At 39.3% G+C, this 11,815-nt stretch overlaps 1 pseudogene; it reads right to left on the bottom strand.

Moving 5' to 3' along the window:
- Positions 1 to 1,371: 1,371 nt before the first annotated feature.
- Positions 1,372 to 5,882, bottom strand: LOC100727645 (elongation factor 1-alpha 1-like; annotated as a pseudogene).
- Positions 5,883 to 11,815: the final 5,933 nt, after the last annotated feature.

Genomic DNA, 11,815 nt, shown 5'->3' with positions numbered 1-11,815 from the left:
ACCTTATTAGAATCTCAGTTGTTTTAAATTGTAAAATAAATATAATGTCATGAACAGGCCTGTATATCTCAAAGGAATGTGTCTGTGAATAGTAAATATAAGAACCTCTACAATGAAGTTGAGGAAAGAGTTATAATGTTAACCACATTCAACATAGTTTTTATGATCGGGTGTTTTTCTTGTTAGTGGGCACAGCCCCACAAAAAACCCTGATCGGGGAAGACTGTTCTGTGTTCTAAAATTCCTGCCTCTGCACACAGCCTGGTCCTGCTAAAGTGATCCCAAAGAACCAGGCAGGGATTTTAGTGTCAGGGACGGTACCAGGAGGGTGTTTCAGAGACGTGAAGATCACAGGGGAATAGGTCCTCTGTGCAAGCCATCCCAGGGTCTTGTTCCACTAACTTAATGAATAAATGATTAAGATACCTGTGGGACCTACCTGAATTAGTATCTGCTTTGTTTTCGTTTGATTTTTGGTTCTTTGCTTTCTTGGTTGATAATGTGTATACTGTAAAAGTCACACATTTATAGTACAGATCTGAGCCTGCACAAATGTGTATAATAGTGTAAGCACTGCCACATGCCGAACAAAGAACAAACCTGTCCGGCCAAACACTTCATATACTTATTTGTAATCAAACCACTTTGCCACAGTGAGCTCCTAAAGTCTACGATTTTATTGATTTTATTGATGATCATATCATCAATATTTCATTTAATGAAATCGTAAAATGCAACCTCAAGTCTGCTTTCTTTCACCTTCCTGAAGGCATACATGGGGTTTTCCACTTACGCCTTCTCAGTGGGTTGCTTCTTGATGTTCTGGTTCTCGCTATTCCTGAACTAACGTTCATTACCTGGTCCATCCAGAATGTTTGCTGCTAATCTTTAGTAATTGCAATTAAATTTATTTTGAATATTCACACATAGTTCTCTATAGGATAGGCTTGTATTTGAATGAGTACATTAAATTGAAATTGTGGGCTGACACAGTACAGTCACGTTTAACATGATAGAACCTTTCCAATATTTTTTTCTCATTAAACTTTGTTTTAAAGGGTCTCAAAACTCTGTGACAGATATTTGGTCAAGTTGTTTCCATTAAAAAGTGTTGATTTTAAAAACTAATAACTTAAAAACTACCACACACACACACACACACACGCACACACACACACACACACACACACACACACACACACACACACGGTCCACAAAGCATTTTCCTTTCCCTCTGAAGGTTTTATGATACATTTTTCTCATTAACCTGTCTTTCACTATGAAACTTAAATGGCCAATTGGGAGAAACATTTCTGAGACCAGTCTTCTAACACTGATTAAGGCTGGGGTGGCAGGAGTTAGGGGTAATCTTCATTGCACCTTCTGAGCTTTCTGGGCAGACTTGGTGACCTCGCCAGTTCCAGCAACCTCCTTGTGCTTTGATGACACCAGAGCAACTGTCTATCTCATATTAAAAACAGCGAAACAACCCAGAGGTGGGTGGTCAGAGAAGCACTCAATATACATGGGCTTTCCTGGAACCATTTCTACAATGGCAGCATCACCAAATTTCAAAAATCTAGGCCCGTCTGCCAGCTTCTTACCATATCAGTGATCAGTCTGTTCCTTTAGCTCAGCAAACTTGCAGGCAATGTGAGCTGTGTGACAGTGCAGTACAGAGGTCCAGCTGGTACTGACCTGGCCTGGACAGGATGGTTCAGCATAATCACCTGAGTGGTAAAACCAGCTGCTTCCACTGGTGGGTCATTTTTTCTGTCATCAGCAATACTGTCACTTCAAACATCTTGGACAAACACGTTCTTGCCTTTGAAGTCCACATTGTCCCCAGGACAAGCTGCATTCAAAGCTTCATGGTGCATTTCAGCAGACTTTCCTTCAGTTGGGTCACTGGCTGAAGAGAAGGTGACCAACCACCATGCCAGATCTGAGGAGACCATCTCCACTCGGCCCATAGAGACAGCACCAATGCCACCAATCCTAGAGATGTCCTGAAGGCTGCCACAAAGGCTTGTCAGCAGGGTGTGTGGAAGGAAGCAATCTGGAGCATCAAGCAGTGTGGATCCACTGGTGTTGCCTTCTGTACCAGTGACTTTCCATCCCTTGAATCCAGGCATTTTAGCACCTGGTTCCGGGATGTTGTCACCATTCTAACCAGAGACTGGCAGCAAAGCTACCATATCAGAGTTGTAGCCCATTTTCTCAATGTAGTTGCTGACTTCCTTAAATTTCCTTGTATCTTTTCTGTCTGAAGGGTGGCTCAGTGGAATCCATTTTGTCAACACCGATGGTTAGTTCTTTTACACCCAGCATGTAAGCCAGAAGGATGTGCTCATGGATCTGCCTGTTACTAGAGACACCAACTTCAAATTCACCAACACCAGCAGTGACAATGAGGACAGCACAGTCATTCTAAGATGTGCCTGTAATAATGTCTTTGATAAGGTCTCTGTGTCCAGGTACAGTCACATAATACTTGCTGGTCTTAAATTCCACAGGGAGACGTCAATGGTGATACCCCAACACCCAGGCATATTTGAAGGAACGCTTCCCCATCTCAGCAGCCTCCTTCTCAAATTTTTCATTGGGGGGCTGGGGATTTACCTCAGAGGCATAAGCGCCTGCCTTGCAAGCAGGCAGTCGTGAGTTCGATCCCTGGTACCGATAAAAAAATGAAAAAGACAAAAAAAATTTTCAATGGTTATTTTGTTGATGCCACCACATTTGTAAATCAGAGGGCCAGCAGTGTTGGACTTGCTGGAATCCACATGTGCAATGACAACAATATTAATGTGAGTCTTTTCTCTTCCATGTTGGCTTTGATTTAGTGGTGGTTTTCACTATACCTGCACTTTCACAGCAAACCCATCATGAAAACCTCCAAATACTACTTTTAAAAAAATATACCATCTTGCTTTCCACTGGTAGTGCGTGATAAATTCAGTCCCTTCATGTGGCTGCTGACCTTTATCTGGCTGAGAAAAGAAAATATGTTCTTAACAGAATTGTGACCCTGAAAGTCTTAAGGCTTTAAAGAATTTATGCTGCTTCGGGAATTTAGAGTTCACTGGCCCTAACAATTAATCTAGCAAAGACTAAGTCACAGATATATGATACACTTGCAAACTCAAGAGACCACTCAAAAGTTTAGGAGTTATGTAAGGAATGATATAGGCATATGGATTTTCCACAGCTATGAAATACCCAAAAGAAATGATGTGAGCATATCAAAAAGATACCTGAATTCCTGTATTTACTGCTACACAGGTTGCAATAGCTAAGATTCAGTCAGCCTAGATATTAATCAATGCATAAGTGGATTTTTAAAAAGTAATATATATATGAAATATTATTCAGTCATAAAAATGAGTTATATTCTATCATCTGCAGCAAAATTGATGAAACTGGAGATCATTTATCAAGTGAAATAATTCAGACAATAAGAAAACTCCACATGTTCTTTCTCAAATTTAGGTGTTAAAGTTTATTGGAATACAAGATAGTGATCACTAGGAGTTTGGAAAGGGGTAAGGAGGAAGGATGTTAAAGGGAGATTGGGTGACAGGTACTAAAGTGCAGATAAAGTAATAGATTCTAGTGTTGTGTAACATAAAGGGTGATGAGAGGTCATCACAACCTATTACATATTTTGTGGATAATTAAAAGAACAGTTCAGAGCATTCATACATAAAGTAATAAAGAGATGGAAACATTACTTGCCTTAATTTAATTAATGCACCTTACATATTGAAATACCACGCTGTGTACCATATAGATGTACAGTTATTACATGTTAACAAAGGAATTTTTAAAAACATTCAAAGAGAGATACATGTTAAGTACCCTGATTTATTATTATTGGTGCTGTATATGCATATCAAATTATGCATTTTTCCCTTTAAAGTTAGCAATTAATATTTTAATAAATACATAAAACAATTCTGATTTAAAAATAAGTAACAATGTGTATATGTTCACAGCTGTTCCAGTGATTAGTACAGAACAACAAAAAAGTTCTTTTCCTTTAACTTCCAGTTAATTTAGAGACCAAGAGCAAGTAGAAAGCAAAATCCAAGGCATATTTGTCAATAGCCAAAACTTTGAATGCATGTGCAAGCCCATATGCAGATCCCCTCAGCAAATGCTATCCAGGAAACATTTCTGTCAAATCATGGCTGAAAAATGATTCAGTGGAAAACCCAAAAAGAACGGGCAGTGATTCACACACGATCAAGAGCCTGCGCACAGACTCCAGGGTCCATGCACCTCAGAGAAGAGACATCAGTGAGGCCACTCAACAAACAACACACAAGAATAAATATGAAACAACAGCAGCTCAACACACAGATATGCTGCTCTGCTTTGTTGCCCAGAGTCTCATTTTCAGTCCTTAAGACTGTCACCGAAAGACAGGAGCCAGGATACTATCAAGTGTGGTCTAGGTACATGACGGTGATCCTGACCAGAAGACACTGTACAGAGGCATGGCTCAGTGCTAAAGATTCATCTGTGAGAACAAAGCTCTGAGGAAAGAAATGAGAAAACATCCTTTCTTCTGGGTTTACTGCTAAGCAGATGCACGTTATGGTCTCAGTGTGTCCCCTTTGACCTTCAAGCATTGCCAGTATGACAGTAGTCAGAGATGAGCCTCGAGCAGCCAGTCAGATCACAAGGGTTCCTCGTTGATGAGTGGGATAAAGCCCTCGTGGCATCACCTCCTCAGCTGCCTCCTTCCTTCCACCGTGTATGCACACAGCGCTCCTCCCTTCTGCAGGAAGAAGTCCTCGTTAGAAAACGAGTCTAGATCTTGGACATCTTAACCTTCCAAACTTAGAAGAAATAAACTCCTTTTCTTCACAAATTACCCCACGTCAGGTGTCCTGTTATTATAGCACAAATGAACTGAGAGCGATTGGCACCAGAGAAGCTGGTGTTGCTATAACAAGTACCTGAAAACGAGAAAGCGGCCCATAGCTAAGTCATGGGTAGAGGTCAGTATGTTTATGCTGGACAAAGCCTAAATTGCCATGAATAAAGCATTAACTGCCATTCTGGAAAGAACCTTAGACATCTTAGCAATGATGTAAGTGGTTGTGATTAGAAAGCTAGTAGAAATATGGACAGCAAATCTCATTCAGATGCGGTTTCAGAAATTAACCAGGGATGTCTCACGGGAAACTCAAGGAGAGACCATGCTTGTTACAAAGTGGCAAAGAACTTGGATGAGTTAAGTCTGTCTCCCATGGCCTCGAGGAAGGCAGAATTTTAAAATGATGAACGAACATACTTGAGAGGATAAATTGCTAAGTGTAAAAGTGTTCAGGGTGCTACATGGCTTCTCTGAACTGTTCGCTGTGAAATATAAGAAAAGAAAATGGTTTCAAGATGGAATTTACAATTAAAAGCGAAGCAGAATGTAAAGACCGAAAGTTTTCAGCCTGGTCATGTAATGAATAAAAAGCTTGCTTAGGAGGAAGAACAAGAGTGGGACCCAAAGACCTCTTGACAGGGAAGTTGATATGGAGAGAAGAAAGCCAAGTGCTACTCATCAATACCACAGGATCATCCTGCTGGAGGCATCGTGGTGCTCTTTGAGCTAATTTATGCCTCTCAAACCTGCAATGTTAGGTCTGAGAGTTGGGGTGGAGCACTCTTGAGACAGGGGCTATTGTGCCAACTGAACCTGCAAACGTGGTGCCCAGGGAGACCTCGAGAGTCTCTGCTGTCCATCCCTGCACACTATTCTCTGGCTGTCCCAGCTGTGGCTCAGGTAAGCCCAGGACAGCACAGACCACCACTTTCAGGGTACAAGCCATGGGCCTCGGCAGCATCAATGTGGTGCTACTCCCACTGGACTGTAGCATGCATGCGATGGCAGGGCCACATCCAACTAGCTTTCTGAGCATGTCTTGCACAGGTTTGGGGTCAATTTAGAGGCCTGTGACAGAGGCAGGACAGCTGAAAAGCTGAAAAGCAGCCAACCCCCAACATGAGCATGATTTCGCAGAACCATGGGGTCCTTAGCAAAACCCTAAGATACCAGAACTATAGAACCAAGCATGCAAACAAATCCTGGGGGAGTCACAACGAACCATCTACAAACCATCAGAGATGCTGTGTGACAGCTTTGACCCAGCAAAGCCATGGAGGTGACACTAGGTCTTAGGAGCCACGGTGTCAGAGGTCAGGAACTAAGAGTCAAAGATCATCATTCTGGAGCCTTGTGAGCTCATGTGCGCCTTTTGTTTTTAACCAGCTTCTCCTTTCCTCATGCCTGCTTTTCTTTTCTGGAATAGTTATGTAGTCCATGCCTGCCCCACCATGGTAACTCAAAGTGAATAACTTGTTATGCATTGCCAGCGCCAGCTGAAGGAGAATCCACTGTAGGAAGGACTGCACTTAGCGCCATCCCTGTCTGATGCTGATGAGCCTCAGGACCTTTGACTTTCCAGTAGGTGCTGTACAAGTCAAGGCAATCTAGGCTTTATCAGTTGGGCTGAAATGAACGTACTTGCATGTGAGAACATGAGCCCTGAAGGCTGGGGAGAATGTTATGCTTTGAGTACCCTCCCTCTGAAAGCCAGATGCTGTGATGTGGTAGCTCCAGGAGAGACAACCTCCTTCATGGATGGAGGTAAGGCCCTTGCAGAGAATGTTCCCGTGCATCTGCCTACATTGCCCTCCTCCCCATGAAGACAGAGCGTTCTGTCCAGAGGATTGCAGCCTTGCAGACCCCCGAATCTGCCAGTGCCTTGATAGGAAATAAATTGACATTTTATATGAATCACTTAGTCTCAAAGATTCTTCTATATCAGTACAAATGGCACAAGGTAGTATTCACTAAAACTTAGTCATTTTAACTTCTCTTTTTTGATATTCTAATTATTTGGGTCATTGGTTCTAAATAGAAGAAAATTTATCTCCCCTTGGGCTGTTCAGTGTTGGCCGCAGACATTTTCATTTCTCACATTGGGGAAGGGAGTGCTAATGATGATTGGTAGATGGAGGGCAAGGTGCCAAACAGCCTGCGATGTCAGGACTGCACCGCATGGTAATTATCCAGCCTGGACTCTCCATGGTTCCCGTGTTGCTCAATGGGCGCAGTGGATCTGCCTCACCCACCTGACAGCCGGCAGCAGGATGTGCCTGCTGCTGGAGTTTACCTCCTGCCAGGGGACTTCCTCTTGGGTATCATAGCCTAGGCAATGAGTTCAGTAGACATAGGATGTTTAAATCATGCCAGATATCTTTTCCTACTGGAGAATTTTGAAACTAGAAATTAATAGCAAGAGTGATTTTTTTTTTTTTTTTTTTGGTCTTTTTCCTTTTTACCGGTACCGGGGATCGAACTCATGACTGCCTGCATGCAAGGCAGGCACTTATGCCACTGAGCTAAATCCCCAGTCCCCAGGAGTGATGTTTTTTAAGATGTGATTTTAAAATGTCATCCTACTAAGCGTCAAACAAGTCAGACATGAAATTTTAAAAGAAATTTAAAATATCTTTTGATAAATAAACATAGAAACAACCCAAATAGGATGTGATGCAGTAAGAGCAGTTTTGAATGTTTTTGTTTTCTTTTTCGTTTTTATTGGTACCAGGGATCGAACTCACGACTGCCTGCTTGCAAGGCAGGCGCTTATGCCACTGAGCTAAATCCCCAGCCCCAAAGCAGTTTTGAATGTTAATAGCAACAAACTTCTGCATTAAAAGGAAAACAGCCTCAAATAAATAACGTAATGGTACATATCAAGGACTCATTACAAAACAGCAAACTCAGTCTGATGATAGCAGAATAAAGGAAATACAGATCAGAGCAAAAATGAATTAAACAGGAACTAGAGAAACGATTTAAAAGATAAATAAAATGAAATTTTTTTGGAAAAGAACAAAATCTACAAACTTTTAGCTACATGAAATAAAAAAGATTGCAGATAAAGGAAATTGTAAATGAAAGAGGATACACAATGTATAATGTCACAGAAATGCAAAGGATCATGGGAGAGTACTACAAAAACTTTGAACCAGTAGAAATGGGCAAATCCTTGGAATGTACAACTTAAAAAAACTGAATTAGGAGGAAATGTAAAATCTAAACTAACCAATAAGAGGTAATGAGATTGAATCCATAATACAAAATTTCTCATCAAAGAAAAGCCCAAGATCTAATGCTTTCACTGCTAAATCCAGCAAAACTTTTTTCTATTTTTTATTTTTGTCAAGCCCTTTTTGCAGTACATAATGGTACTGCATGTTCCTCATGAGGAGTTGGCTGATATACATACCATCTAATTCTTTCTATATCCTCCTAGACTCCTTTCTTACCAACACTTTTTAAATACTCTCCAAAAAGTTGAAGATATACTACTTCCAGACTCATTTTGCAAGGCCAACATTGTCTTTTTACCAAATCTAGAAAAATACTCTACAAAAAGGGAAAAGATTTTAGGCCATGCAACATACCTGGTGCATATAGGCACAAAGCTCATCCATAAAGTGTTTGCAAATCAAATTCAGTAATGCATAAAAAGATCATTCACCATAACCAAGGGCGATTTCTACTTGGGACTCAAGGGTGATTCCACATACATACATCAATAAATGTGAGAGACCAGCCCACTAGTAGAATGAAGGAGAAGAAAACATAATTTACTTTATTTTAAAGAGATTAAGACAAAAGACATAACAAAGCAGATCAGATCAGAACAATGCAAGCAACACAGCATTTCACCACAAGACAACCCGTAATTAACAGTAATTACCATAATGTCTCTTTATTTGAAATAGTTGAGCATAAATGCATATACAATAGTATCAAACATAACAAAACAGTATAAAACCATTCAAGAGAACAAAAGCATTACAGGGCATTCAGAACAAGTAACAGAGAATGAACAATGGCTACTACATTATTCATTTTCCATAGCAAATTTGTTTGTGCTATCACACATAATAAAATCCAATAAGATATAATAGTGATAGAACCAATGGAAACAGAAGAACAAAAGCATAGTAGGACTTCAGAATAAGATGATATTAAATCAGCAATGGCTATTATGATGTCTTGTTTTCTTCAAAATAACTGTTCATACCATCACAGATAATGAAATCAAACACATCAGGATAAAACCATTCCAATTAATGAATGCCAACATTATTAGGCTTCAAAGAAATGTAATGGGGAATCATGATTATCATAAACTCTTATGTACTCTTACCAATTCTTACACTAGGGAGACTACATGATATTTATACACGTGAGTTTGATTTATTTCGCTTATGAGTATGGTCTCAAGTTGTGTCCATTTATTTATAAATATCTCAATGTGATCATTCTTTATAGTTGAGTAGTACTCCATTGTATAAAAATACCACATCTTTTTTATCCATTTCTCAGTTGATAGACACTTAGGTTGTTTCCAAGATCTGGCTATTACAAATTGTGCTGCTATAAACATGGGTGCACATATATCACTGTGGTATGATGCTTTCAGTTCTCCTGGGAATATGCCTAGAAGTAGAATAGCTGGGTCAAATGGGACTTCCAATCCCAACTTTTTGAGAAATATCCAGACTGACCTCCACAATGGTTGCACTAGTCTACACTCCCACCAACAGTGCAGGAGTGTTCCTTTTCCCCTACAGCCTCTGTAGTATTTGTTATTGGTAGTTTTCTTGATCCTGGCCATTCTTTCAAGACTGATATGGAATCTCAGTGTGGTTTTAATATGCATTTCTCTAATGACCAATGATGATGAACATTTTTTCATGTATTTATTTGCTATTTGTGTTTCTTCATCTGATAACTGTGTATTCATCTCAGATGGCAATTTTTGGACTGGGTCTTTGAATTTTGGGGGTCTGATTTTTTAAAATTCCTTATATGTTTTAGACAGAAGTCCTTTGTCTGAGGGACAGTTCGCTAAGATTTTTTCCCAGTTTGTAAGTTTTCTTTTCACTGTGCTGGAGATTTCTTTTGACATGCAGAAACTTTTTAATAAGATGTGATCCCAGTTATTGATTCTGGGAAGTATTTCCCATGCAGTTTGACTCTTGTTTATGAATTCTCCTCCTACCCCTAAGTCTTCAAGATTTTTACCTAATTTGTCTTCCAACAGATTTAGTGTTTCTGTTTTATTAATATTCAGATCTTTGATCCATTTAGATTTTAATTTAGGCATGGGTCTAGTTTTAGTTTTCAGCATGTGGAGAGCCAGTTTTTCCAGCACCATTTATTAGAATCACTGTCGTTCTCCCAGTGAACAAGTTTGGCCCCTTTGTCAAGTATAAGGTGGTTGGGTGTGTTTGTAGTTGTGGTTCTATCTTCTAATCTATTCCATTGCTCTTCAGATCTGTTTTTATTCCAGAACCATGTTGACTGATTTTATTTCAATAGCTTTGTAGTATAACTTGAAGTCAGGAATTGTGATGCCTCCTGCCTTGCCTTTGCTGCTTAGAATTGCCTTTGCTATTCTAAGTCTCTTCTGGCTCCAGATGAATTTGAGGGGTGAGTTCTCTAGATTTATGAGATATGTTGATGGTATTTTTATTGGGATTGCATTGAATCTGTATAGCAGTTTTGGGAGAATGGCCGTTTTTACAACATTCATTCTTCCTGTCCATGAACAAGGGATGTCTTTCCATTTTCTGAGATCCTCTGTGATTTCTTTTTTCAGGGCATTATAATTTTCTGTGTATAGATATTTTACTTCTTTTTCATTTTTCATTTTTATTAGTACCAGGGATTGAACTCATGACCGCCTGCTTGCAAGGTAAGTGCTTATGCCACTGAGCTAAATCCCCAGCCCCCAGATGTTTTACTTCTTTTATGAGATTAATTTCTAAGTATTTCATTTTTTTGAACGCTAGTGCGAATGGTGTGGCTTCTCTTATTTCTCTTTCTGTGATTTTGTTGTTAGTGTATAGAAATGCTATTGAGTTTTGAATATTGATTTTGTATCCAGCTACATTGCTGAATTTATTTATTATATCTAAGATCTTTCAATGGAGTTTTGGGGGTTGTCTATGTAGAGTATCATGTCATCTGCAAATAATGATAATTTACTTCCTCTTTTCCTATATTTACCCCTTTTATTTCTTTCTCTTGTCTAATTGCTCTGGCTAGTATTTCCAGTACTATGTTTAATAGGAGCAGTGATAAGGGACATCTTTGTCTTGAGCCTGATTTTAAGGTAAAGGCCTTCATTTTTTGGCCATTGAGTATGATACTGGCTGTTGGTTTCTCAGAGATGGCCTTTATCATACTGAGGTAAGGACAATCTATTCCAATTTTCTGTAAGGTTCTATCATGAATGAGTGTTGGACCTTTCAAAAGCTTTTTCTGCATCTATAGAAATGATCATGTGATTCTTACTTTTGGGTTTATTGATATTGTGGATTTATTGATTTATATATGTTGAACCATCCCTACATGCCTGGAAAGAATTCCACTTGTTTGTGGTATATAATCTTCTTGATGATTTGTTGCATCCTATTTGCCAATATTTTATTGAGGATTTTTGCATCTGTGTTCATTAGGGAGACTGACCTGTAGTTCTTTTTTTTAGTTGGATCTTTCTCAGGTTTTGCTACAAGAGTAACATTTGCTTAGAAAACATAATTTAAGTAGATGTAGAAAAAGTATTTTCTATAGGGTTTTTATCATGATTGGCTGTTGGATTTTGTCAAAACCTTTCTCTCCATCTAATGAGATGATCATGTGATTTTTTTTCCTTTGGCTCTGTCAATATAATATATTATGTTTATTGATTTTCATATATTGAATCACGCCTGTGTT

The sequence above is a fragment of the Cavia porcellus genome, unplaced genomic scaffold (assembly GCF_034190915.1).
Source record: "Cavia porcellus strain 051 isolate PalLab524CR breed Dunkin Hartley unplaced genomic scaffold, mCavPor4.1 scaffold_17, whole genome shotgun sequence".
Lineage (NCBI taxonomy): Eukaryota > Metazoa > Chordata > Mammalia > Rodentia > Caviidae > Cavia > Cavia porcellus.
This window is presented reverse-complemented; position numbering and strand designations above follow the sequence as displayed.